General features: G+C 46.3%; 1 long non-coding RNA gene across 1 annotated transcript; it reads left to right on the top strand.

The window, feature by feature from the left end:
• The first annotated feature begins 3,512 nt into the window (after positions 1–3,512).
• LOC106042874 (uncharacterized) lies at positions 3,513–24,742 on the top strand. The gene is made up of 4 exons (XR_010829330.1): positions 3,513–4,476; positions 5,711–5,785; positions 23,089–23,212; positions 23,430–24,742. It is a non-coding gene; the product is annotated as an uncharacterized lncRNA (long non-coding RNA).
• The last annotated feature ends 2,281 nt before the right edge of the window (positions 24,743–27,023 follow it).

Below are 27,023 nucleotides of genomic sequence, written 5' to 3'. Positions count from 1 at the left end.
CCATTGCTTAGATTTGAATTGCTGGTTGTAACAGATAGCCAGTTCCCAAGTAAAATGTAAGTCTATACAAAAATGTTTCCATTGCATGAGAAAATGTTATCGGATTTCTCTAGTGTCACAGGGCTGAGTATGATGTTAGTATTAAGGGGTATGGCTGAAAAAGGCCTGCAGTATGAGTGCTTTCCAGCTAAGTATGCTGTCATTTCACTGGACCTTCCTCAGGCTTTGCTTTTACCACTTTGATTTCAGTGGGTTAATTTCTAATTTTCAGAGTGGCAAATCCAATAAAAAACAGACATAGAACATATGATAGTACATAGCTAGACGTCCACATACAGGGAGAATCAAGTCGTCTTACAGACAGCAGTCTGGGCTCTGCTTTCATCAAGGGACCCAGGGGATAAATGTGGGGACCTGTAATGAAGGGAAGTGCTGCCATAATTCTCCTTGGGTCATGCAGGGTAGCAGCTGAGCAGGCCATGAATCCCCAGAGCATGGCCAGAGTGGAAATACCTGCCCGTTAACATAAATAAAGGGCAGCCCTTCGGCAAGGTGACCCATCTACCTCCTGCATGCTAAAAGGGGACCGTCTAGTTGTTTTCTCTCCGCTCACACAAGAGGTAGTAATTTCCCACTGCCTGAGGGTGGTGGAAAGAAAAATGCTCAGAATGTCCCAAGAGTCTCAGGCCCAGACGGAGAGCTCTTTTATAGGATCCTCATCCTCTGCCAAATGCCATTTTTCTGCACTGCTTTGGTATGAACTGGCTGTGGATCCCTGTCCATCTGCTTGCCTTTTCTGACAGGTTTCCTGACACACTCCCTGTCCCTCAAACAACAACAACAACAAAATAAAAATTAAAAAAATAAAATAAATCAGGCAAGTGCTCTGGGTTCACACAGTCCGTGTTCACGTGCATATTTAGCTGTGTAAAGCCAAGCTCACATCCTGCTGCTCATCTGTCTAGCTTCCAGTAGCTTTCAGACTGAAGAAAACCATCAGCTACATTACAGGGCTTGCAAAGTATTTAAAGAAACCCTGCCCTCATCCACACTGTACCTACAGCCTTCACTGTCCACTGGCCTGCTGCACAGATTTATGCAACCCTCTGCTGTTAGCACACCCTCATTGCTGCAAAATATCTTAGCCCAAGACCTTCATGTGTTAAAAGAAATTAAGGAAGTTGCAAAATCTGTTGGTACAATAATAACAGTGGGTGTTCTTACAGAAACCAGTATAAGCTGGTTGAGTGGCACATCTGGGACGGTTTTAAGAAGAAACTTGATTAATACCACAGATGACTGCTATTTAAAGCCTCTCTTTTTGATGCATAGTTTGGGGGAGGTTCAGTTTACCCCTAAGGAAAAAGCAGGAGTTAATACAGACAGTGAGTGTACATACTCTTCTGGATGATATTGATCACTGCCAATTTAGATTTGATGCTTTAAAAGTGGGGAACTTGGCTAGAATAAATATGAGGAAATTCCATTGGAGCAAAAAGCACAAGAAAACAGCAGGAAATCCCTCTCTTCTTAGATCAGAAATTTCACCTGATAGTCAGGTGAGTTCTCATTTGGAAAGCAAAGTGAAGGAGAAATGAAAGGTCAGTTATAATGGGTGCTAAGAAGAAAAGAGCATAAATCTGCTGCAGCTCACTCTGCAAGACTAACCATCAAACAAAATATTTCACCCAAAGAAATTTGCATAAAATGATTACAAGGTGAGGTTTAGTTTGGAAATGAGGTGTACCATGGCAATAGATAAAAATAGGACAGGACATGAGGATAAGTCTGCAGTGATAAATGCTGCTTGTTGGATACCACATATGTCAGTTGAGTGCCAGAGAAAGAGGGTTTTGGAGCAGTTAAATGTATTTGTGTGTTGGTCCTTCGTTGTTTGTGCTCCCTTTGCAGAGATGATAAGGACTGAAGAATCTAAGGCTGGAGGAACTTGGAAGAAATACATCTTCAGTAAAGGAGCAGGAACCCAGAATACTCATTTGAACGAAGTGTGAAATAGGTGGGATACCTGCACAGATATATTTTTAAAGCAATTAGATGTAACTGTTATTTACCAGCACTGGAAAGTCCACATGGTGTCTATTTGCAAGAGAAGATCACAGGAAGAAACCTTTTGCTTCAAAGGTTTAAAATTCACATTAATCTTCAGGAGAGGGAGGAATGCATTAGCAATAGAGTGATGGACCTGCTTTGCAGAGTACAGTTTATGAAGGGCCAAGCCCACACAGACTCAGCTAAGGAAATTTAGCTCTGCTCGTTGCCAGAGAGCAGGTCTGAGCACCTGTGTTCAGTAGTAGAGGATGAGTGGTGAATCCTCCGTAACACACTTGAACTTTTAAACAGTTTTGTGGCAATGTTCATGCCTTCAGGTATGGAGTGGTGGTGGTGGCTTCTTCTCTTGGTGTAACAGAGGGTAAGAGCGATGGAGCTTTTGGGATGAGCAGATTTTAGGCAGCGCTCAGTTCAGCATACGGACTGGTTGCGGCACCATATGGGAGGTGATGATATTATAGCAATAGATGTAATGGATCTGATCGTGATCTGGCTTGCGCCAGTTCGAGGCAGATGCAGCTCCTTCAGCTTTAATAGGCTTACCACAGCTTCACACCAAATGAAGTGAAACGAGTTTTGGGTACAATATATCTACATTAAACAATGAAAGACTTGTAATTTGTGTGATATCTTTTTTTATTTTATTTTATTTCTCTCTCTTTTTTTTTTCTTTAAAGTGCTAGCATATTGTGTGGGGAGACTTTTTTATTTCTATTAGCAGTTGCTATTCTGTTTGTTGTAAGCTGCGTGCGGGTTCCTACGCAAGACAAAGGCATGGCAGTGCTCTGGCTGGGGAGCTTTGTGCCAGCTCTTTTCTGAGGAGCTTCACAGCAGTTTTGGACACATCTATCTTCAATGGGAGTGGAGGGAAGAAAACAGAGCATGTGTGCACAGCAAAGGCAAACTTTCCAAAGTGGTTAATCTCACAGTACCCTTGCTGTGCAGACCCCAGCTGCTGCAAATGAAGTGGAGCCCAGGGAAGCAAAAGCATGAGGAATAGCAGGGAGGAAACAAAGGTGAGAAGCAATGGAGGAAATGAAGAGGCAACAAGCTAGGGAGGGAGGAGCAGTGAGCAGCAGGCAGGCTGTGATAGCAGCACTGCTCTTAGAAAAGAAGAAGGCAGAGGAATTATTTATTTATTTATTTATTATTTTTTTAAGATAGAAAAAGACCAGGGAATGTGGAGCTGTGCTGCCTTTCCTCTGTGTGAGAACTTGCTTGCTGCCAATCCATTTCCCACCACTAGTCATCAGCTTTGCCAGAAAATGGGTGGCTGGAGTCAGTGGGCAAATGCTCTTATAGAAGAGCTCCTTGCTGGGTTCAAGGTGTATGCACGCTTCCCCTTCATCCCCTGATCAGCACTTGGCTCTTCCCGTAGCTGTGTATTAAGCAGGTTACTTGCCTGGAAGATAGGGAGGAAAATGGTATTATTCAGAAAGATAGGGAGGAAAATGGTATTATTCAGAAAGATAGGGAGCAAAATGGGGGAAGGTGAACAGTAGGGAAGATGGGAAGCAGCAGGGAAGGCTGGGGCTGAAGAAAACAGCAAGAAAGTCATCCCATGGCCCTCCTCTAGCCTCCTGCTTGGCTGTGGCTGAAGCACATCTGATGTGTAGGCAGCACTCAGGGCCTAGGAATTTGTATGGCCTTGACATTTGCAGGAATATACCTTGCACAGTTGTTAGAGATGCTTTTGTCTTGTCAACATGGGAAACAGCCTGGAAGAGTCCAGGCCTGGGAGGCAGTCACAGATTAGGGAAATTGTCTTTGGAGTTGTCTGTATGGGCCAATATAAATTTAAAGAGGATAGTATGCTATTGGTTTACTCTTTTTTGGCCATGGCTAAATAAAGAAAATATGTTGCAAATATATGAGGTATCTACTTTCAGCTTTGCAGGCTTAAAAAGACTGATGATCTGGATAATAGTCAAAGTTTGGGATTTCATTTTCCTATAGGCTTCTTGGATGAAACATGAAGAAGAACAGCCTTTAAAACATTGTCCTTTGTGCAGAAAGACATTGCTGATTCCTCCAGCTGATCCGCTGCCTTTGCAGATGATTTCTGGCTGTCAAGTGGCAATCAGTTGAAGTCTGAGGAGATGAGGAGAGCTGTGACGTGACCACAGAAAGCCAAGCAGAGTTTCACTGTGAGAACGTCTCCTCTGTCTCTTCCTCTCTGCCTGCCCCATCCTTCTGCTGAAACTCGCCGAGCTGGATTCCGACCGGCCAGTGGAAAGCACCCTGCATCATTTCTGCTTCATGTACCTCCGACGGACCGCATGACTGGTCAGACCACATCATCTGGTGAAGGAAGGCAGAAAACAAGGAACTCGATGACGGTGCATGACAGAGGGAAAAGGATCGCTGAACCAGTGACATCCCCGCAGGTCTCGGGGAACCCATGAGGTAGAATGGCAGCACAAGCCCAGTCACATGAGTGCGTTAGCCACGCTGCAGTCATCCTGATGGTGACAACAGCCATGCAATGGCAAGGGCCGGGGCACATGCCTCTGCACAGTTGCAGAAGGGAAAATACCTCGTTTATTCTGCTCTTAGCTACAGTTGGGGTCAATAGAGGCACTGTGGGCCTCTATCGCCAATAACCTGCCTTTGAATGTAGCAGCACACAGCATTGCACTTACCCCAGAGCAATCCTTAATAATGCCATTATTTTCTAGTATGTCAAATGTTGCTAGGAAGCTGCTCCTCACTGAGGACTAGCTGTGTGGAAGGTTTCGGCTCTTGGAGTTCAGCTGTTTTTAATTACCCACACAGATAAGTGTAGCCATTTATTTTCTTTGAACTGGAAAAGGTTTCTTTTCTATTTTTAACCCCTGAAGACAGCTGAGTAATTCAAATGAAACTCCTCAGTCCAGAAATAACCTTTTTCTTCTTCTTCTTCTTCTTCTTCTTCTTCTTCTTCTTCTTCTTCTTCTTCTTCTTTTTGCCCCATGAGGACCAAATCCAGTTTCTCAGGAGCCAAACTTCAACCCATACCTACTCAGTTCAGCTTGATTATGTTCAGCCCAGGTTTTCATAGTTCAGTAATAACCATAATATCTCAGCCCCGAACAGCATGGTATTATTGAGCAACACAGCTTGCATTTGTCTTTTAAGAAGAAGTCCTTCCACAACACCACTCACACAGAGAGGCACTGCTTAGAAGGACTCTTCACTGAGCATGATGCTACTCAACATGTATAAGGGTGACAAGATCTGGTCCAAAACAAACATGTATGACCCGTTTTCCGAAAGGGCTCAGCATGTTGCCATTAATGTCACAGTGGGAAGAGGCTGCCTGCTAAGCACTTACAAAAGTCTGGCCCTTGTTTAGATGTGAATGGGGGCTCAAGCTCTTCAGAAAATCTGGTGGCAATTGTGGGTGCTGAGTACTTAGGAAGCAGTGGTGGTCTTGAACCAGTGCTGCCATTACTCCCTGATTTACACCCTTGTCAGCCACTCATTTTCAGCAGAATTGCACCCTTTGGGGGCTGGATCAGCAGCCAGGCTGCAGGCCCCTGCTGGCATTTACAAACCAGGGCATATACAGATAGTTTTTCTATTTATTACTATTATTATTATTACTATTACTATTATTATTATCATTTTTTTTTATTATTTTTATTTTATTTTATTTCAGAAAAGGTTTTTGTAACGTTGCCCTGTTGCCTGAATCCGGACTGCTGCTGACTGACTGCCAGCTCCCAGATTAAATGTAAGTCATTACGGAATGTTTTCCTCACATGGGAAAGACTGGAGTGGCGCGGTGTTAGTTTTGCCCTCCAACATTAATTCTAATTACCTCAAAATGCAAACATGTTTGAGTTTCCAGCAGATGACATTATTTTTTCTTTGACATCAGACATCAAAGCAAGAAAAATAAACATGGGACAGTGACAGCATTAGGCCTCTAGTCATTTTTCAGAAGGTTTTTCATGTTCTATTCCAGACTGGTTCTTCTTTAAGTCTTGTCTCAGATATTAGGGAGGGGAAAGGTTTACAGACTCAGAGACTGATGGCGTCTTTTCCCTTCCAGTTCCCTTTAAATAAGAGAGTGAGATGGGGGGGGGGGGGGGGGGGGGGGGTGAGGAAAGAAACAGTCTGGTTTAGATCAGGGTTGGAGTCTCGGTTTTTTAGAGACACACACAGAGACACACACACCCCAATACTTGGGTTATTTTCTTAAATTTATTTTTAGCTTTTCTTCTGAATGCCCATGGATGATACTGTTGCATTTCAAAACTGCAATAATTCAAAGAGAACAGAAGTTTGGGAAATATGGACTATTCTGCCTCTGCCTAGTAAACACAGGAGCAGAACCCAAAAGCTTTGCAGATGTTTGGGACTCTCTGGACACAGCTGTTTTGAGAGGTGTCCCTGCTGCTAAAAAACAAAGTTTCTAGGTATCCCCTCCCCAGAGCACTGATCTGTCAGACCTCCCAAGGCCATGGGAATCTGAAAATGGACCCACCAGGGGAGCTGCCTCTCCTCCTACTTCCAGGCTTTGGGCTGGGCTAGCGTTTGCCCTCATGGTGTTTGTGAAGGCCTGGCACTGGCAGCTCCAGGTTGCCCTTCATGTGCTTCAACACTGTGCCGGGACCCTCTTGCCTCCACCCCAGCCTGCACCCAGAGCCTGCTTTTTGCCCCTTTGGCCCCAGCTCCTGGGCTGGCCCTGGGGCTCATGCTGGGCCTCTGTCAAATGGAAATAAAGCCACTACTCAACCTGACAGCATGGGAAGAAGACACAACCCAATGATCAGAGGCCCTGACTGCACTTTGGTGAGGCAGGCTGTAGAAAAGTCTGTATAAGAAATCAAATAGGGGAAAACTGTAGAGGTCCCTTCCCAGGGACTGGGATGACAAGGCTGCTGCAGGCCATGGCTAAGAGGCATGGTGCTGGTAACGCTGTGCAGGGCAGCATGGGTGGCACAGCCGTGCTGCTTGCTTCTCACTTTCTTGAGCGCTAAAACTGGCTCCCAAATTTTGAAATAAGGCCAGCCTGCGATGGGCACAGCCTGCCAGAGCTGGCACCGTGGCTGTGCAGAGCCTCCGTTCAGCACGCTCCTCGCTCCCCAGCCATGGAAAAACTGCTCCTTCCGTTGCATGGGGCAAGCAGTAGAGTTTAACAACTCTTCCTCACCCCCAGAAGAATTTAAAAAGTGTAGAAACAGATTCATTTTCAGTTAATAAATAGCAATAAATAAATAAATAAGTGCCGCGCTCTGCAGTTGTTGCCTGCGGTGCAAGTGCCAGCGTTTTGAAGTGTTCTTGTTGGGACGCCACAAATGTTTGTAATAAAGCTGACTGGCAAAATCTTGGGCCAGAGCCTCTGGGCTCTGCTCAGCCAGCTTCACACCCATCCTCCCGACCCATTTTCCCTTGCTGTGTGCCCAGGGCGGGTGGCAGATCCCTCGGGGTGGGGTGGCTGGGCCACTGTGCAGCATCCAGCCTGCCTCGGGCTCCCCAGAGCACGTTTATCCCAGTGCTGAGACAGCTGAGGACGGTGGACAGATAACAGGGTTGAAAGATGCACAAAGATCGTTTTCGCAGCTCTTATCTGGTCTGGCAGAGGGCACAGCTGTAGCCTGGAGCCTGGTGCTGTCAGGCTGAACTTCTTCCCAGAGGTTTCATTTAGTCACTCCATGCACTACCTGGAAACTTCACTGCAATGCTCCTTCTGCCAGGAAGCATTTTAAGAAGGATCATGGGTCCCTTCACAGGAGGTAGAAAGAAAATACCTGACTGAGGAACGTGCTTTACCTTTCCAAAACTGCCCAGAGTGATGCTGAGAGAGCTCGAGCAGGAGACACCCTGAAAGGCTCTTTTGAAAAAGAGAGCACTGAAAACCTGCCCTGCAGAAGTCAGCATTTCCATTTGGACACACAGAAATGAATGTACTTAAAATCAGGCTTCCTATGGAAATTTGAACCCACCTGAATACTAATACTGGCAACAGCTTTTCATGTTGGTGGAGCATACCAATCCTCTTTGGGCAGAGTGTATTGTCTGGGGATAGGTTTTCAAAATTAGGTACCCAAAATGCTCTTACAAATGGATTTGATTACTTTCTGTCTGTACAAGACCAGGTTTGTGCAAGGGAATGGACAACTGCCTGAGGAGAAATGGTGGTGGAGTACATGAATATCCTTTTTCGCACACATCAGTGCATATTTGGTATATGAGGTGGTGCTTACACAGTTTTCCTTTCACTGTTCAGGCAGCCAGTTATTAAATGTGGCCTGTGGTGTTTCTGTTTCTTTGATGTTTTCAAATGAGATTGAGTTATTTTAACATGACCATTCTATCTAATTCTCTACTAAGTCCATCTCAAGACTTCAGAGGAAATTTAGATCAGGTTTTATTTTGTCCAACCTTTTTCACCCCTCCCTAATTTAAATGGAAAGAGAGCTATATCCTCTGGTAAAATTACATTCACAACAGTGTGTTTATGATGTGAGAGATCCTCTTGCTGCAGAAATGCATGGTCGTTCCTTTCCAGTTAAAAGAGAGTCTTTTGGCAGCTAGAAGCATTGGGACGATGCAGAGTGGGTGAGTTCTTGTCTCTTCTGGATGCTGAGTGATGGATGGTCACATTTATACATTTAGAGTCAGCCCAGTGCTTCACCCCAAGTTTGTAAAACAAGATCAAAGATCACAGAATCACAAAATGGTTTGGGTTGGAAGGGACCTTAAAGATCATCCAGTTCCAACCCCCTGCCATGGGCAGGGACACCTCCCACCAGACCAGGTTGCCCAAAGCCTCATCCACCCTGCCCTTGAGCAGGTCCAGGGATGGGGCATCCACATGTTTCCTGGGAAAGATACTGGAACTAGATTACATCTTCAGTGAAGCCTGAACCAGACAGTGCCAGGACTGCACTACAGGAACAAGTCTTAAAATTAGTTGGTGCTCAAGCCACTGGTATAAGTCAGCTGCATGCTTTGCACGGTATAGGACACAAGCTTGCTCATGAGTTGTACCAGGCACCCCCAGCCCGTTTCTGTAATCAGTGCGTGCACAGAGATTGCTCAATCATTCCTCAGGTCAAGAGGACCCACTGAGTTGTATCCCTAGCAACTACGTAAATGTAGAAAACTCTGTAGTGTGTGTGTGTGATGAGTAGCTATGTGTCCATTAATATTGCGTGACTTGGTGGAAGAGAGATTTTTCTAGTGTAACTTCAGAAGTGCTTAGGACAACAAGATGTTCTCTGTGGGAGCCGTCTATTTTCCACGTGGAAAGTACACAATGGGGTTTTGGGTAGGATTGGATGTATTTTGCTGCTTTGAATTACCGTCTGGATGAGTCAAGCTATTTGTGTGTGTGTGTGTCTGATCTCTCTGGTGCGGGCAAAAGGTTATTTCTGTGTGGACAGTGCCTTAAAGTTCCCATTAATGGTCAGGTTCTGTTCAGATGCAGGAATTTGTCTTTTTAAATGAAAATAAGTATTTGAAAAAATTCCTCTGTGATCAATACCTGTTTGGCAGTTTCACTCTTTGTGAAGCATATGTCTGGATAGCAGTCAGAGCTGGCTTTGGAAGAGATAGCCTACTGCCATACCCCCTTGCTATTTCTTTAAAATCTGGCTGTAGTGCATCTTTAGGCTGTGGGGTCATTTTTTTGTTTCACGCCTAGCAGTGATGCTTTATATATTCTCTAAGAATGTCTAGAAATAAAGATAAGGGATTTTGGAAACTGTAAATGCCCTTATCTCTACTGCTGGTGTAGGTAGAATGAGCACCCAGAGAAAAATATTTTTTTTGTATGAGGGAACAGCTGCTGTTGTTGTAGGTACTGAGTGAGGCCATGCTGCAGTCATTAATCTTGTAGTCCTCCCATAGCCTCTCACTAATGAGAAATAAAAGCAAGAACGTCACTGTTGGGGGATTAGAAATGCACGCCGTAGGAGAGAGGACCTAAATCCCCCATTGGTAATAGCTGTGCTTTGTTCCAGGTGAAGCTTGGTATTCTGATCAAACACCACTTAATGAGTAGACCTATTTCACAGAAATTATATTTCTGTGCTGGGTAGTTGCTGGGTGTTGGACAGAAGGTGATTTTCACAAACGCATTCATGTTAGCTGTTTGTTGTTGTTTTATTATTATTTTTACAAAATAACCATCGCTTGCTGAATTTACCAGCAGCCACAGCTGTATGGATGTCAGTATGGAGAGTGCCCACTGCAGGCTGTTTTACTATCCTCTGTTATCACTGCGCAGATAGTATACCAAGGAATGACTGCAACAAGCAAATCCTTATGATTTAGATATCTACAAACATGCTCTATAGCTGCTTGACATTTTAAGATCTAGTGGAAAGAAAAACATACTTTTTACCCCCAAGCATGTATGAGAAACTGAACAATGTGCTCTGTGCTTCCCTGTCCTACCAGTGTCTGCTAGCAGTCCCTTGCTGCTATCTGCCAGAGATGAGGCTGGCAATATCTGCACTGGGACACTTACAGAAGTTCTTCATAGCATGTTCAGTTCAAGATTAGCTCTTTGGAAACTGCCATGTAGGAAATACAACAGTCCTTCAGGGTGTGTGAGTCGGGTGCCGTGCACTCTATGTGAGGGAAGAGAGTGCTCTGGATGCCCAGCAAGCCAATAACACAAGCAACGGTGATGAACCATGCAAACTGGGCAGCTGTTTCACCCTGTGGTCATCAGAAGGAACTGGTTAAGGCATGTTTTGGTGCCTATCCACTGGCCCATGCCACATACCACATACCGTGTGTAGTGCTCTGATTTTCCTGCGTGGCCTCTTGGCTGCCCCACCTCCAAAGATACTCTTTGCACAGAGCTTACCACATCTTTGAACACTTCTTGAATGTGCTATGGGAAGCATCTTGTTGTGAGAAGATCTCTGACTGTCCAGCTGATCAAATCCTCCTGGCTAAGATACTGAAGACATACCGGAAAGGGATGCAGAAGCTGCGCTTCTTCCAGGCTGAAAGGAGCCCCTGCGGGATGTGCAGCTGCTCAGTGAGGCAAATGTGGTAGTTTATCCTCACTCCAACCTCCTACATCAAGGCCAAAAGGAACACAGCATAGTAAGCAGTCATAGCAGCTGCTTAACTTATTTTAAATCTTTCCACTGGTATTTGGAGTATAAAGAAGGTGAGGCTAAGGTCTGCTACACTGGACAAAAAGCTTCCACAGCCAGGCTGTTAGGGTTGTCTAATTCCTAATAGTTTCAAGTACATATCAAAGGCAGCACCTAGTTCCATATCACGGCACCAAAGCAGTCTGATTTTCAAATGTGATGAGCGCTAAATAACCCAGCTGAAACTGAGATTTTTCCATCAAGCTGATCATTTAAGATGTCAACCAAAAGCATCCTTGGTACATGCAGGGTTCACATTGGCTCCTGTTTGTTTTACAGTTCGAGTCCTTTCAGCAGTGTTTCATGGCACACATGTATTCCCTGTGCATCCCAGCACCAAGTGCGCACGTGGGCTGCTGTTTCTGATAAAATGGTAGTGGTGGTACTGACTACCTAGCTGCTGGGAGAGGGGACAGTGTGTCGTGGTGGAGGCATGTTATAATGAGAAGTTCAAGGAATCCGCTGCGATTCAACAGCTGGTTCAATCAAACCAGCTGAAACTGCCTTCAGTACCATCCTGGACCAGATTTTTCAGAAAAAAATCAGCAGCTTGGTAGCTAAGCCCTTTCGCAAAACATCTTGCCACTTACTGTCACAATAGAAGCTGCTGGATGCTGACCACTTCAGAGAAGCTGGACCAAATGCGAGATGCCAAGCACTTGAAACTCTGGCACTAAGCTCCGTGGAGAATTTGATCCATTATGTGCTGCTCCACTTCAAAGTGGGTAGCAGCTTGTGACAACCGTACAGCATCACAGCAAATGTCACTTTTTGTGCAAACATTTAACCAACAGAAAGCGGCTTTTTTTGCTTGGTAGTGCATTTCACTCAAATTTCAATTTGCTTTGAAATTTTTTAGAATTTTCACTGAATGGAAAAGAAATACTGGGTTTGGGCCTTTCTGATGAAAACATGTACAACATTTTTCAGGGCAGCCAGGGGTGCAGGAACGACAGAGGAAGGTAGTATTTCCTCACCACGTCTTGTTCACTGTCTTCTGATATAGCCAAAATAACAATATTAGGACAAGTTTAAAACCAGAAAGAAACACAAAGCCTGCCCTTCAAAGACTTTCTGGCATTTTCTGCACAGATTCATGTTTAACTTTGAGAGAAAAAGAAGGACACAAACCTTCTCAAGGGGAAGACAGTTTAGCACAGAGTAAGAGCTGCAGTTCAACTCTACAATCTGGGTTCAGACCCATCTCCAGCTTTCAGTATAATCTTTCTTTGGATATTCTTTTTTTAAAATCAAAACCAGGAATTATACAGCTGTTGAGATAAGAATAATTAAGAACAATGCATTTCCTTTTAAAGCTCCTCAAAGGATAACCTCTAATAAGATGAATTGAGCGTCTCATTCAGGCCACACACAAACGATGGCTCATATTTAGTAACAACATTTTTTGGGGCAAAGATAAGCTAATTTTGCTCAAGAACAGAGGGTGGTCTTTAAGCCTTGCATTTGTCAAAGAAACAAGCACTTTTTTTATCTATAGAGCATAATCTTCCACAGCTCAAGAGGAACAGTGCAGGGGGAGGGAAACTCAGGCAATGTATTTATGTTGGAGCACAGGCCTGAGCATTTGAACATAAAGTTAAAGAGACAACGGACCAGATTGTTGAAACCTCACTTCCACTCTGAGACTTGTGTGTGCCCGTGCCATGGTTTCTGAAAGTGCCCAGCCTTGCAAGTCAGCCCTGGGTGAGCTGTGAGCTGAGTGCCATGGAGCCCGTCTTGATTTACAAGGAAACTGAAAATGAGTTCCCCATAGCTAACACCTCTTTTGCTTTTCTTGAGTCCCTTTTCTTTCTATTAAAATGATTCCCTACTGATCTTCATGAAGCATCAGCCATGTCACAGCAGTGGGAGTGAGCTTGCAGTGTGCTGGAGATCCCTACTGTCCTCTGCTCCCTCCCCAGTCATGCTGGGATCGGTGCCTGTGGGTGCCTGGCATCGGGTGGTCCTGCTTTCGCAGGGTCCATGGAGGCATGGCCAGGCAAGGAACTGGGACGCGGCTCTGATGTATGATCCCTCATGCTCTGCACAGTTTGCTCTCATGCATGCTAGCGTGCATCCGGAGAACCGCAGTGAGGATGCTTCTCCATGGCATTCACACAGGGTGCTGCAGACCAGAGCACAATCGAGAGCACAAACTTCTCCGTGCCTGTGAAACTGGCCTCATTTGGAAGGGTTCATGGAGGCAAGCCTTGATATGGAGAAAAGGCAAGACATAGTGCAAAGCATGCCACTGACAGGTTCTCCTCCTCCCCTCAAGACATTTCACCTGAAAAAAGAGAAGTACCAGCTGGAGTTATAAATGATTCCAGCTCCTAATTGCCAAATGCTTCCCCTCTCCCCTTTGTATCTGTTACAGATGTATCATCCACATATGAATGTTTCCTGGAATTTGGTTCCAGAGATTTGAGCTTGTGAAATTTTGGGGCCAGACTTACTCAAGTGGAACTCCCAGGGAGCAGAAATTGCTTCTCTGTTTAAATCAAGGGGCTTATCAGGGAATGCTAAATGATTTTTTTACAGCTTAAAGTCAAAAGAGCTGACCAGTCCTCTTGTTATTTGCTGCATGGCTTTCAGATTAAAAAATAAAATTAAAAAAAACTTCCCAGTCCCTCTGGTCCTGCAGCCAGCAGAGTCTGTTCCTGTCACCACCCTTCTAATTACTGGAAGGACCCCACTTGGCTGCAGAGATCAATGCAGGATTGTTTTACACCAGCCCAGATATTTTGCCTGCTTAAGCAGAATCTAAGAGTAATAGAGCTATCCATTAGCCAGTCCAGTGGCACTCAATCAAGCCATACTCTGCACTTATCCAGCATTTTTCACCAGCAGTGATTAAGCATTCATTGATTACAAGCATTAATTAGGGCTAATCACATGCCTGCAAATGTCGTGTTGTGAAAACATGAAAATAAGAGTGCTGTTTTAAAATGGGGTTGGGTGGTTTAGAAGGAGATAGGCATCTCTTGGGATCCTCAGGAGCCCCTTGTGCACATAACTCGTAAAGACAAGGTACTCAGCACCCAACCGCCCATCCCAGGTGGAGCTGCCAAGCACTGCAGCCTTTGATTTTGTTCTTTGCTGCACTCCAACCACTTCTCCAAATTATTCCACAACAATGGAAGAGGGCACAAAGTGGGAGAGAAGGCAAACGAGTGAGGGATCTGGTAGCCATGGGACCAGCACCACCACCCTCTCCGGGGACTGCATGCAGAGCTGGAACTTGTGGCACCAGGAGCAGCCCCAGGAAGCTGCTGAGTGTGCCAGGCTCACCGTGATTACCTGACGGGATTTCCACGGTTGTTCTTAGACCTGGGGTTGCTTGGGGTTGGGTTTTTGGTTTTTATTGTTTTAAGGCAGTTTAGTTTGCACAGGCACCAATATGGACGTGATAGACTTTAGCTGAAGGTGAGGTGATCCTTAGGCTGAACAGCAGCTTACAAATGCCCAGCGGGCTCTGTTAGCAACTCCAGACCTGTTTGTGCTTTCGGTACGTAGTGGGTTGGCATTGGACACATATGTAGCACAGCTATAAGATGTTGCCTAAATACATAAAAGGTCTTTTTTCTCCCAAGCTGGGTCCTGCTGTTCACAACCTCAACCTTCTTGTTTTTCACACTCCTCCATCCCACTCTAATTTCCATTGTTTTATCTCACCCAGCTCTTTCTGTCCCTCCCCTCAGCAGGACACAAAACAAACAACGGGCAAAGTCTTCATTTTGCAATGTTGCAAAATCGGGTGGGTTTGTCAGGAAAGGAAAGGAAAGGAAAGGAAAGGAAAGGAAAGGAAAGGAAAGGAAAGGAAAGGAAAGGAAAGGAAAGGAAAGGAAAGGAAAGGAAAGGAAAGGAAAGGAAAGGAAAGGAAAGGAAAGGAAAGGAAAGGAAAGGGAAGGGAAGGGAAGGGAAGGGAAGGGAAGGGAAGGGAAGGGAAGGGAAGGGAAGGGAAGGGAAGGGAAGGGAAGGGAAGGGGGAAGGGAAGGGAAGGGAAGGGAAGGGAAGGGAAGGGAAGGAAGGGAAGGGAAGGGAAGGGAAGGGAAGGGAAGGGAAGGGAAGGGAAGGGAAGGGAAGGGAAGGGAAGGGAAGGGAAGGGAAGGGAAGGGAAGGGAAGGGAAGGGAAGGGAAGGGAAGGGAAGGGAAGGGAAGGGAAGGGAAGGGAAGGGAAGGGAAGGGAAGGGAAGGGAAGGGAAGGGAAGGGAAGGGAAGGAAGGGAAGGGAAGGGAAGGGAAGGGAAGGGAAGGGAAGGGAAGGGAAGGGAAGGGAAGGGAAGGGAAGGGAAGGGAAGGGAAGGGAAGGGAAGGGAAGGAAGGGAAGGGAAGGGAAGGGAAGGGAAGGGAGCCAGTCCTTTCTCCCAGCATCCATGGCTTGCTTCCAGGACCCAGAGAAGACAGGACCACAGGGCCTGCTTGGCAAGGGCTGGCACGGGCACTGGGCTGCAGCAGTGCGGGGCTGCCAGAGGGCTCTTAGGGACCAGCATCCATCACCACTGAAGCCCGGCTCCTCCGCATGATGTGCAGACACTTTGCTTTACACACATGGACATTCACGTCCCCATACCCACCCTGAAGCCAAAAGTTACTGGTGAAGGGTGAGGAGGGGGGAGACCCGACGTGGCTGCCTGAGTTTTCACTCTGTCGGTATGCAAACCCCGCAGCAGCACGATATGGATCGCATTCCCGTCCCAGTCTAGCCTGCTCCACCCTTCCTCCCTGGATGGGGGCGGAAAGGGGATGCTCGGCCTGCCACTTGCTCAAAGGCTGCTCCTGGTGCTCAGCGTGCTTTGCACTCCATGACATTTCCACGCCCGGCTCCTTCTGCATGAGGCAGCAAGCCTTGCGGCACGCAGATGGAAAGGCTCACACCCCTCATGTGGCTTCGTGGCACCCTGCTTAAAAGCCTGCTGCTTGGGCCTGGACTTTTCTCTAGCAAGCGCAAACAAGGAGGAAGGTCATCGGGCTACTTTCAGCCAGCACACACGGCCCAGTATGCAGTGGGAAGGCAATCCTTCAACAGGGGTGATAATGATTACGGTGGGGTGTATTGCAATTACAGTACCGGAAAGGGAGCCTTTCAGCAAAGAGGGTGCTGCATGAGCTCCAGCATTAAAGTGGTTGCAGTATACGACAGTAATTTAAGAGGGAATGGAAATCTGGGCACCAAATGGTGCAGCAAAAGCCCCTTTAAAGCCTGTGCGCAGTGATGATGTGCAAATGGCAGATGGCAGATGCTGACATTCCTCTAATACTGCAAGGAGGCCAGAAGCAGAAGGGGAGCAGATAAACCTCTTTCTCCTGAAGGAGGTCCCCCTGGGCGCATGGGCATGGCAGTGGGCAAAGCAGGTCACGGAGGCCCTCGCCAGTGCTGCTACTGTTGCTCAATGGGTGAAGTGTTTGGGAAATGCCTGCTGTTCCTTGGCGTGGTGAATAGGGTGGCAGCATCTGAGGCTTCTCTTTCTTCTGTCAGTGTTTAATGACTCCACAGGTCTCAGTGGAGTTGCCTCCATGTAAAACTGGCACACCAGCAAGCCAAATCAGGCCTCAACATCTGTAAAGCTGGATAGGTTCACAAGGATTTAATTCCCTCTTAAATATGTACAAATCACATGGGATGACACTGCCTAATTCCCCACATTTCTACATAGCACGGTACTGTCACTATTCACTGGGAAAGAATTTCATGTTTGCATTTTCCCAAATGCGGTAATACTGACATTGCTCATCCTCTCCTAACACTCAATAGCATTAATTTTTCTCTCTGCCTCTGGAGAAAAAGGCCCATATTTTCCACGCTGCATCGTACTGTCTGTGAGGGTCCTTGTCCTGGTACAATCACCTCTGCAGGGAAGTGGAGAGTTAGTCTGACATCTAACCAGATGCATGCAAATAGCAGAGAAATAACAGCACACACAGGTTTCTGCCTGTGGTGCTCTTGAAGCTGGAGTTTTACCTGCAGATATCTACTGGTAAGTGCCGCCAAGTACAAGAGGCACTGGCAAGCAGAGGTACATCATGCAACAATGCCTCCACCACCAGCCACAAAGCTGGGAGTAATACAGAGCCAGCAGGATCCAGGACTGCTTGTCTCGGTGACAATATTAGTAACCTTGCTGGCTTGGTTGTTTGCACCATGCTCCACTAAGGGCAGTATCTCATCCTCTAGGGGTGCAAGTAGGTTTTCCCTCTTGGAAAGACAAGGTAAGTTTTTAGATTTTACTTAGAAGGGAGAGTGTCCAGACAGCTTCAGGAAAGAAGAGGATCTTCAGAGAGTGTGATAGACTCTGCTCTTTACTTAGATGACAGTCTGCTTTCAAATGCAAGAATAGAGTCAGGTTTTAAATGCCCTAGTCTGTCTGTCCAGGTGCTGGCAGATGTTGAAGAAACAAGCTGGGTACACACAGCAATCAGGTCATTTCAGGGCAGGTACATCTGTGATTGAGGACATTATAGTCAGAGCACAGTCTGACCCTGCTCTATTGGTTTCTCTGTCAGTGGAAGAAACAGCCCAAAAGGATGGCATCTGCCCCTTGTCAGTGGAGGGTGACACTGCTACCCAGCAGAGGCTTTCTGAAAGTGTTGTCTCACCAGGAGCTATGTGGGTGTCATCCACCCATCCAGACTCAAGCTAGCCCCATCCCCTAGCCAGGCTTCTCCCACCTGGGAGGGTCAGGCTCAGCATGTAGCCTGAAGGACAACTCAACAGCTTTGTCTCAGCACAGTGCCCCCCATCTGTCTGTCCATCCAGGCCATGGCAGGCTCAACCTCCCCTGCCTGGGAACCCCATAAGGGCACAGAGAGCTACCTGGAGGCAGAGCCGCGCCACCGGGGTGACTGCTGTGCCATGCTACCCACCCGTTCTGTGTCTCACCTGTGGTGTGAAACACTGTATAAATATATTTATGTCATAAATCACAACTCAAGGCCCGCATTCACTGCCCCACGCTGGGGCTGTTTCACTTTACCCCACAGTAAAAGGCTGGTCTGGAGCAAAGTCATTCCCAGCCATCAAAAGCAGCAGAGGAGGGAAAGCTGGCTGCGGTTTTTGCATTGGGTCCAGCTCCCAGAGGCTGTGCAGATCCTGTACCATTAAACAAAGCTAAGCTTATGAGCTACGCTTGTGTTGCTATTGTCTTTGCTGCTGTTTTTGTTGTTAATACCTTGGCTGCTGCTATTATGTCTGGTGTTTTTAGCACAGGAGCCAAGAAAGCAGCATTAACTGCACAAGCTCAAGACAGAAGAGGCTGCCAGGCGGAGCAACCGCTGGTGCTGGGAAGCAAAGTGGGTGTCTCTCCCCACCTTGACGCTGGGACCCGTGCTGGCTTTTGGCTGTGGAAATCCTTGTGCCCACCATGGCTGGGTGATGAGCATGATAAGCGTAAGTGTTGGCAGCAGGTGCTCAGGGATGATAATTTTTTTTCATAAACGACACCTGCTGAAGGTGAGCTCTTAGGGGCTGGACAAGCAGGCTGCTTGAAAACACGTAGCCACTCACACAGGGGGAAAAGTTGGCAGATTAGGAATTATTTTCTAATTGCTTTGAATTATTTGCAGTATCAGTGGTTTCCTGTGCCATCAAGCTTCTGGATATTGCCTGCTTGCCATAAACTGCAGCCTGTCCAACTTTCCATTCCCAGCTACACCCAAGCCTCAGCTCATCCAAGAGCTGCCGCTGCAAGGGGCACGCATGGGCTGGCAGCCGAGGGACTGATCGGTGGGGTGACACCGAGGCACCTGGCCCGGGGTATGCAGCACGGACTTGGACGGATCCACATGATTTCTTCCCTTGAATTTCAAGAGAAATCATGGCAAAAGGGCTAATGAGTCAAAGGGAGGAAGTGAGAGCAGAGGCGAAGGGAGAGCTCTGCTCCGCCGGTGCCAAGAGCTGGGGAGGGTTTCTGTCAGCTGGTTGGGAAAGCCGAGCAGCTGGAGAGCAAACTCCCGCCTGGCCTGCCTGCCGGCGTGGCCACGAGCACCACTGCCCTCTTTTGGGTGGAATTACAGCCCTGCATCTGCTTCGGCCACTGCACGCAGGCATGGGCGACCTCCTGGTTCAGCGTGCTTGGTGGCCTGTGTCCAGCAACAGCAAGGTCTTGGAGGAAATGTGTAGCAGTGCTATTTGTCTCGGACAAGAGACAGTATCCCTTTGAGAGCCAGCTCATGCCCCCAGAAGTATCTGATTACACTTAATTCAGCTTCCACAGCTATGGGATTTTTATCGTGCCCGGTCACAACCTGACAGAGTCCTCACAGTGACCTAGCCATAAAATTTGACTTGATGAGTGACACTTTTTATAAGACCAACTATTTCATTATGAAACTTTTGAGGTTGGAAAAAAAAATCCCAAACAAATAAGAACATGCCACTATTAATAAGGCCGTCAGTGCATTTTTACATATCCTCCTTGTAGCAATTGTGGCTGTGTGTAAAAGGCAAGTACGCCTTGTGATCGTGAGAGAGCGGCTAAAAAACATGAGTCACACAGTCAAACCTTGTGACTTGGTGGAACTAAGAAGGTCTCCTTAAAGGCAATTTGTGGAAGAATTGGAGAGAAACACAATTTTTCAAGGTCAGCCAAAGGCTAATGAGCGCTCTTTCATAGCGTGATTGTGTTGCCTGAATTTCTGCATTTCAAAGCCAGTTGAACTACTTTATTGCTGAAGCACTGTAACTGAAGAGGCTGCAATAATATTGACAAGTAATCCTGCCAGAACCTGAGGTGGTATTCAGCACAATACGAAACATTTTCCCCTTGCCTGGTTGAGTACGGAACAAAGAGTTAAACAAACGCGTGGTTCCCCCGAGTACCACTTATCTTCCTTCCCGAAGGGCATGCGTACAGATGCTTTGTAAGTTGGGTTGTCAACAGCTGAGGCCTGTGGCCAGATTCACATGTTCTCCACCTTTTTGCTTGCGAGCTGCAGGAGACTCATCTCCAGAGGGACAGTTTTTCATAACTTAATTAGATTGGCGCCATTCGCACAGCTCCAGTTTCAGGTTGGCTCAGCTTTTCTTCTGCTCCAGCTCTCCAGTGCAGGGGATTACAGTAGCACTGAAATTGGTCCTGAACTAAACATTTGGCAGCCACCTCAGGTCAAGGAGGCAGTTCATGGGACTGCTGTTGCTAAATTAGAAATAAATAAATGATCAACGCATGGCCCTTAATGAAAGACCGGGAATGAGAAACAAAATGGTCTTGCAGCTCTCCGCTTTGTGCATGCATAGGAATAGGTTGCATTGCTTTTTTTCCCATGAATGAGCCACTCTAGTCTAGTAAAACACTTCAACTAAAGCAGAGTAAACTCCAAATGAGGCCTCTTAGCATGGATTTACACTGGACTTGCTTCTGTGTATCTGGGAATTAGTCAGCCTGATCAGAATTCAGCCGAAGAAGAGGTGTTCCCACAGCAGTTTTCAGTGGTTTAACTGAACCAGTTTAGAAATGGTTCAGATCTTTAGCATAGAGACGAAGCCCTTAGCCTTGGCTGGTTGTGTGTTTCATACTACTAAACTGCAACCCAAGGAAAAGGAGATTTACAAACAGAGACTGGAGGAAAGGAAAGAGCAGGGACACCTTTCCAAGCCTGACGCATAACACGTCACCTCCTGCCTGTGATGTGCAGATATCCACTTCAGAGAGCCATCCATAACCATGGGTACCTGGGCTCCCTGCTGCTCCCTGCTGCCCACAGAGACCCACAGTCCCCAGGCTCCTCGGCAATTCGCATGCCATGTGTGGGCACACAGAGGTGGCCAGGTTTTACCTGGGCAGCTGGTAGCCAGAAAGCTGCATGCCTGTGGCTTCTTCGCCAGCTGCAGTGATGGATTGCAATCCATCCCCAGCAAGCAGTTTTGAATGAGCCAGCTGATAAATGACATTTGAACAGGAGCCAGATGGAATAAATTAAAAGGAACTTGGAAAATTTCTTCAAAGGAAGAAATAGAGGTGTTTGCTGGGATTGTGAAAAATGACCACCCCTGATAGAGATCTAATGGGAGGGGAAGAAGAAAAAAGAAAAAAGAAAAAAAAAAAAAAGTATATCGTTACCTCACTTCCAAAAGCAAAGCAAAACAGAGGCAAATCCACATCCCAGATTTTCTCACCCACATATAAATAAAAGCAAGTAGACCTTGTTCTGTCCAGCCTGAGATTTTTGCTGCAAAAACTCTTCCAGCTATGGTACTTCCAAGACTGCATTTCCCTACATACTGTGGGTATTGATTATTCCTGTGGCTCTGTGGTGTGAGCCATTTGTGAGCTGGAAGCCAGCTGTGGAAGTCAGCTAGCAGCCTGTCCACAATATTCAGTGAATACTTTATAAATGGATTCAAGCCCGTGCTTTTTGGTGACCTTTTCTAGGGAAGTGCTCCGCTCAGTGTCTGAATTGCGTGGGTCATTGCTGGATCTGCACAGATGGCTGCAGGCATCGTTCGTGCCAATTTCTGAATCCTGACCTCAGGAGTGAGGCTGCTGCACTTTTTGTCTGCAGACAGTAGGTAGGACGTCTGTGCTAGCCACAGGCAGGTAAATCATGTACCTGGCACCCACCTGGTCTCCCTCTGCAAACACTGGGGAAAAGAGAGAGAGGTGGGCCCCTGCAGAGGACAATTCAAAGCAGATGCTTAATTTAGGTACAGCGAATCATCCTCTGCACGGGTTTTTATCTTTCTCCATGGGAGAGGCTGGAGAGACTGGCCGAGGCACTTGGCTGCCTGCAGCTGGTGGTGTGAGTGCTTTCCCTACCGAAGCCTATGAAAACATCCAGAAACAGAGCCATCCACGACCCTGCTAAGTAATTTATTCGCCCTCATTCTTAGCACTTGGTGCCAGCTTTCTCATTTGATCTGGCTTGAGTCACCCTCCTTGAGCTGTCGTTATGGCTTTCTCTGCTAGACAGAGAAAGATTTAGGAGGGGACGTCCTCGTCCCTCATGCTGAAATCCATGCTCCTCTGAATCCTCTCTGTGATGACAGGAATAAACTCATCTCGGAAAGTGTCTCACTCAAATGCAGCTTTGCTCTTTATTGTGTGGCTTCTTGGCAGGTTTTTAGCACCCCTTTGGCAAACACAACTTGGAGCCTCCGCCAATGCTCCTGCATGGCTGCAGCACTTAGTTTCTCCTGCACTCCACTTCTCCTGCACCCCCCTTCTCCTGCGTCCTGCTCCCTGCACAGGGCAGAGGGGCATTGCCAGGGGTTTCCACTTACCTGAAGCCCAACCACGCTTTGCAGGCTGGTGTTTCCTAAGCAGAGCTCTTTGCAGGATGCCACCTGAGCCCCTTTTGGCACAGCAGTCAAGCAAAAGGTTGAGCTGCTAAATTTGTTGTCCTTGCCTATCAATGGACTGAAAGGTAATTTGACTTCTCACAGGAAATAAACTCCTTGCCGCTGCTTTCCCATACAGGGTTAATAAGTAACTCTGTCAGCCTTTTCAGCATCAACATTGTCTGTTTTATGATTGATGTCTATCTTTGCTAGGACATTTTTTTTCTGTCCTTAGTGCATTTTTTGTGCTCTTTGTTCTTTGTGTTCCCAATGCAGGATGATTTCTATTGAGGCCTACAGCTTCCCTCCCTGCATCTCAGCATTTCACAACATCATCAATATTTTTTATTTATTCTTCCTTTGTTAGCGATCTATTTAGTAATTTCCAATTGCTGCTGAATTTGGATGAGTTTTTAGCTTAAGCTCTGAGCATGGTTGTGGAAAGGATGGGGATGACTAACTATTCATTTCTCTTTTATTTTAGTATACCTGCACACTCTTCATTCAGATTTATTCTGTTTAGATTTTTCATCCATACTAATTTGGCTTGCAGTTTTGAGGACCTTTGGGAAACCTCTCTGCTACAGTAGCCGTGTGTATTAATCATTACTTGTGTATCTCTTCTCTTTGCCCATAGAGAATCAGGCCACAGTTACCAGTCCCCATGCAAACAGCCACCTCCAACTCAAGAATCAGCAGTGGCCAGCCATGAGGTCCATCATAAAGCCATCTCCTTCCATGTGCAATTGCTTCTTTGCTGCGTAAGTATTATTTGCTAATTTTAGAAACTCTAGGCTGTTTTATTGCTGGATCAGTGGGACCTCAAGAATATTTCTCAAACTGAAGTCACCTATAGCAACCTTCACACTTTCTTCTTTCCTGCATGAAAGATGGCTCCTGAAAGGAGTCAGAATTTTCTTTTCCTTGTCTGAGTGGTCTTGAGAGCTCCCCATACTTCCTCTCTTGGGTTTTTAATAGGAGACCAGCATCACCCAAAATCAGCATCCCCTGCTCTGATCAAGTCTCAAGCGATCAGCACCCAGGGCAGCCAGGACACATCCATCTTGACACTTCTTCCGTGCCTGGTGAGACCGCAGCATCATGGTGTTGGAGGGTTTTCAGCACAGCCAGGCTCATAGTATTATTTTTACTCTTATTTCCCGTTGCCAGTTACCTAAATTCCTGGAATTAATGTGTGGACATCTGAAAAAAAAATAAAAATTAAATGTTCATTCTTTGACTTCTTCACCAGATCAGTTTGCCTTGGTTTTGTCACACTGAATTTGAGATTCCTCCCTGCTTGCCTTGACTTCCTAATTTAAAATGAAACAGAAAATACACCTGGGATGATCCCAGCCTGGTGGTCTGAAGTGCAGGGCACCTGGGTGTTTGACAACACCAATGCTGCCAGCTTCACACCCACCAACACGGTCCTGGTATTTCCTGCCACCTCCAAGCTCCTGCTCAGAGAATCAGGGGTCTCTCTAGCACTTGGGACTTTTCTTCTTCATTCCCACTACCATCATTCCTACATGCTGCTACCTGCTCAGGATACCTTTAATGCCAATAGCTTCAATATTTTGAATACACATCAAAATACCATGGATGAAATTTTTTTTGAGCTTTTCTTCTGTTTGTTGTTGTTGGTAGTGGTGGTGGTGTTTCATTTTTTTGTTGTTTTTTTTTTGGTATTTTTTGTTTGTTTGTTTGTTTTTGAGTTACCAATTTATTGGGACTGTGAAGATTCACAATAGCGAAAACACAGGAGACTTTTGGGGCTTATAGAACATAAGTTGGCTGAACAGCCAAGTGGTTTGCTATACAGTGCATTTCTAAATGAATAGCTTTGTACGTCAAGCTTTCAAGCTGTTGTGAAAGTCCTGTTGTGTACCAACCATCAGCATTTTAACATCTTTAGAAATCATGCCCTACAGGTTAGCTTCAGTTTAGGCTTCTTGCTAGCATGGTGCTCCCCATGCTACTGCAATGCAGATGCTTAAACTAATCCAGCTGTGGAATAAGAGTTTGCCTTGCAATTTTTTATTTTTTTTTTAACAACCATTTCTAGCCAAATAAGACTATAATTTAATTGCATGAGTTTATAAGTGAAAGGAAAACATACATAAACATGTTTTGTTTCAATATAGCATAACCAAGTATTTTACTGATTTTTAGATCCATGTAGGCATTTCTGTCATGAATACTTTATAATCACAACTGAAATTGCTGATGATTTTTTCTGCAGTTCTCTGCAGTTGTTTCCATGCAAACGATGCTTGATGTGAATATGATAACCCAACAGTAAAACTGTCTGGAAAGAGAAACAATAAATGACATGTTTCTGGTGGGGTCTGGTTCTGTGAAAGTTGCTCTGGTCATCTCTCAAAATTGCATGCTTCTAGTCAGGGCTGCATTGTTCATAAGCAATTTATTTATTTGTTTATTTATTTATTTGTCTCCATTTCATGTGCTCAGGTTTGCATATTTGAAGGGACCTGATTTCCAGAAGGCGTTCACAGTCTAACTCCTTTCACTCGGGTTGCTTTAAAGTACTTCAAGTTGAGTCCCAAAAAAATGAAGCCATCAATAACCATTAGTCATCCTATTGTTTGTTTGTTTGTTTTTAATCAGCCCCCCCCCCCCCCCCTTTAGAAGCATGTGGACATTTTTGTTTTCCATTCATATTTGAAAGGAAGCCAGATCTCAAAATCTGGAAATCCTTTGCCAGATAGGCCTTCTTCCACTCTTTATGCAGCTCTCTGCTGGCTTCATTGTGAGTGCCCCAGATGAAGCCGTGAAGAGAAGACAAAAGTGCAAATGCTAGGAAATGAATTGTGCTTTTCACAGCTGTCACAGCACTCTAACCATGGATGAGTTATGCTTATAGATAGTAGGCCGACATGATTTACCATTAGCCTGACTTTCTGCCCTGTCAGAGCAGTACCTGGTGAGTGCTGGAGCACCTGGGCTCTCGGGTGGATCACCCGCACCCGCTGCGGAAGAAAACCTTTGTGCAAAAAGAGCAGCAATATCCGGGCTGGCCATCCACTTCCATTCTGCTTGGCCTCAGATTATATATTTCATATGTTTTTTTAGCTGAAGCCAGGCCAGGACTTCTCCAGCTTTGACAGAAGGGCTAAATGAGTGCAGGGAGTTTTATGTGCCTCTTCCCACAGCCTTCCAGTAAGTGTGCAGGAAGTCATTGATCAACAGGATTTAGGCAACGTGCACCAGAAAGGTACGCGTGTGTGGCGTGGTGGCCTCCGCAGCATGACACTGCCTCTGATTCAATAAGCCCAGGGATAAGAGGCTAGGTGGTAAGCCACCCACACCATGTGTGTGATGCATCCCCGCAGCAGTGTGGTCAGTTTTAAAGCCCGCTCCATAAAGCTGCATGCTCTTACTAATGCTATGGTTTGGATGTGGTCATTGCAGAGCGATCTTCCTGGAAAATTGCTAAACACGCTGTCACAAACAGAAGGCAAGCTCCCTGACCCAGTGGCTTATACTTCCCTGGGAGCAGGAACAGGCTCTGACCCCTGGCAGATTGCTCGGTTTTGTTTTCCTGTCCGGATTCGCACAGCTCATCTGTGCCGTGGCACAGGAGAAGACATGGAGGGCATGACGTCTGCTCTGCAGGCTACGGAGCATTAGGGCCACACAGCACAGAGGCAGGGGGCTGCAGAGGAAACCTCACAGCAGCAGCTCACGTGTGTTCACAGGAAGGGGACAGTTTGATTTTTCACTTTTTCTGTGCCTCAATTTCCCCACTTGGCTGCATTTCGCTGCTCAGGGTAGGATGCAGCTGTGGCCAGGAGGACAGCAAGGGGGTTGATGTCAGTTCAGCAGCCCTGTCATTGCATGACTCGGAGCATAAACTAATGAAGTGAATCTGTTTTCCTTCTCTGTTTCTTTCTTATCTGTGCTTTTCCACATACAGAGGAAATGGAGAGGGGGAGGCAGTGAGAGGCTGTTATCATGCAGCGATGAGACAGGCTGCGGAGGAAAGGATGCTACTCCTTCAGTGATCCCAAATGTGCTCCCAAATCTCAGAAGAGCTGAGTATTTCAGCTGAAAGAGTCAACTATGAAATAATCGATTCCCTGGACACCAAAATAGTTGTCATTATTGTACAGCATCAACAGCCCATTGAGCTGAATGGGGGCAGCCCATGCAGGGCTAGTGTTTCAGTCTGTCCACCTGCAGCCTAGTAAATAATGGAGAGGATAGTTTACTGTTACAGAGGGATCGGAATTGCCTGGCTGAATAGTCACAATCCAAGGAAATGTGTTTTAATTTAGCTAAATGAAAAGTAATACATCTGGGAACAAAGAGTTCAGGCTGTACCTACAGGACAGAAGACTCTGCCTTGGAAAGCAGGATTATGGGGTCATTGTGGTGACTACCTCCACGATCGCTGCTGGTTCAGATGGGTGAGAGGGCTCATATGGTGCTGTGAACCCGGGAGCAAATGACCGGACCTGGGAAGTCAGAAGCATCGGCAGGAGCATCCCTGGGCTGCAGCAGTCTTACCTGGTGTCCACCTCCTAGCAGGAATATGGGAATGCCAGG

The sequence above is a fragment of the Anser cygnoides genome, chromosome 2 (assembly GCF_040182565.1).
Source record: "Anser cygnoides isolate HZ-2024a breed goose chromosome 2, Taihu_goose_T2T_genome, whole genome shotgun sequence".
Classification (NCBI taxonomy): Eukaryota; Metazoa; Chordata; class Aves; order Anseriformes; family Anatidae; genus Anser; species Anser cygnoides.
The sequence above is the reverse complement of the archived record's forward strand: the minus strand, read 5'-3'. Positions and strand labels throughout refer to the sequence as shown.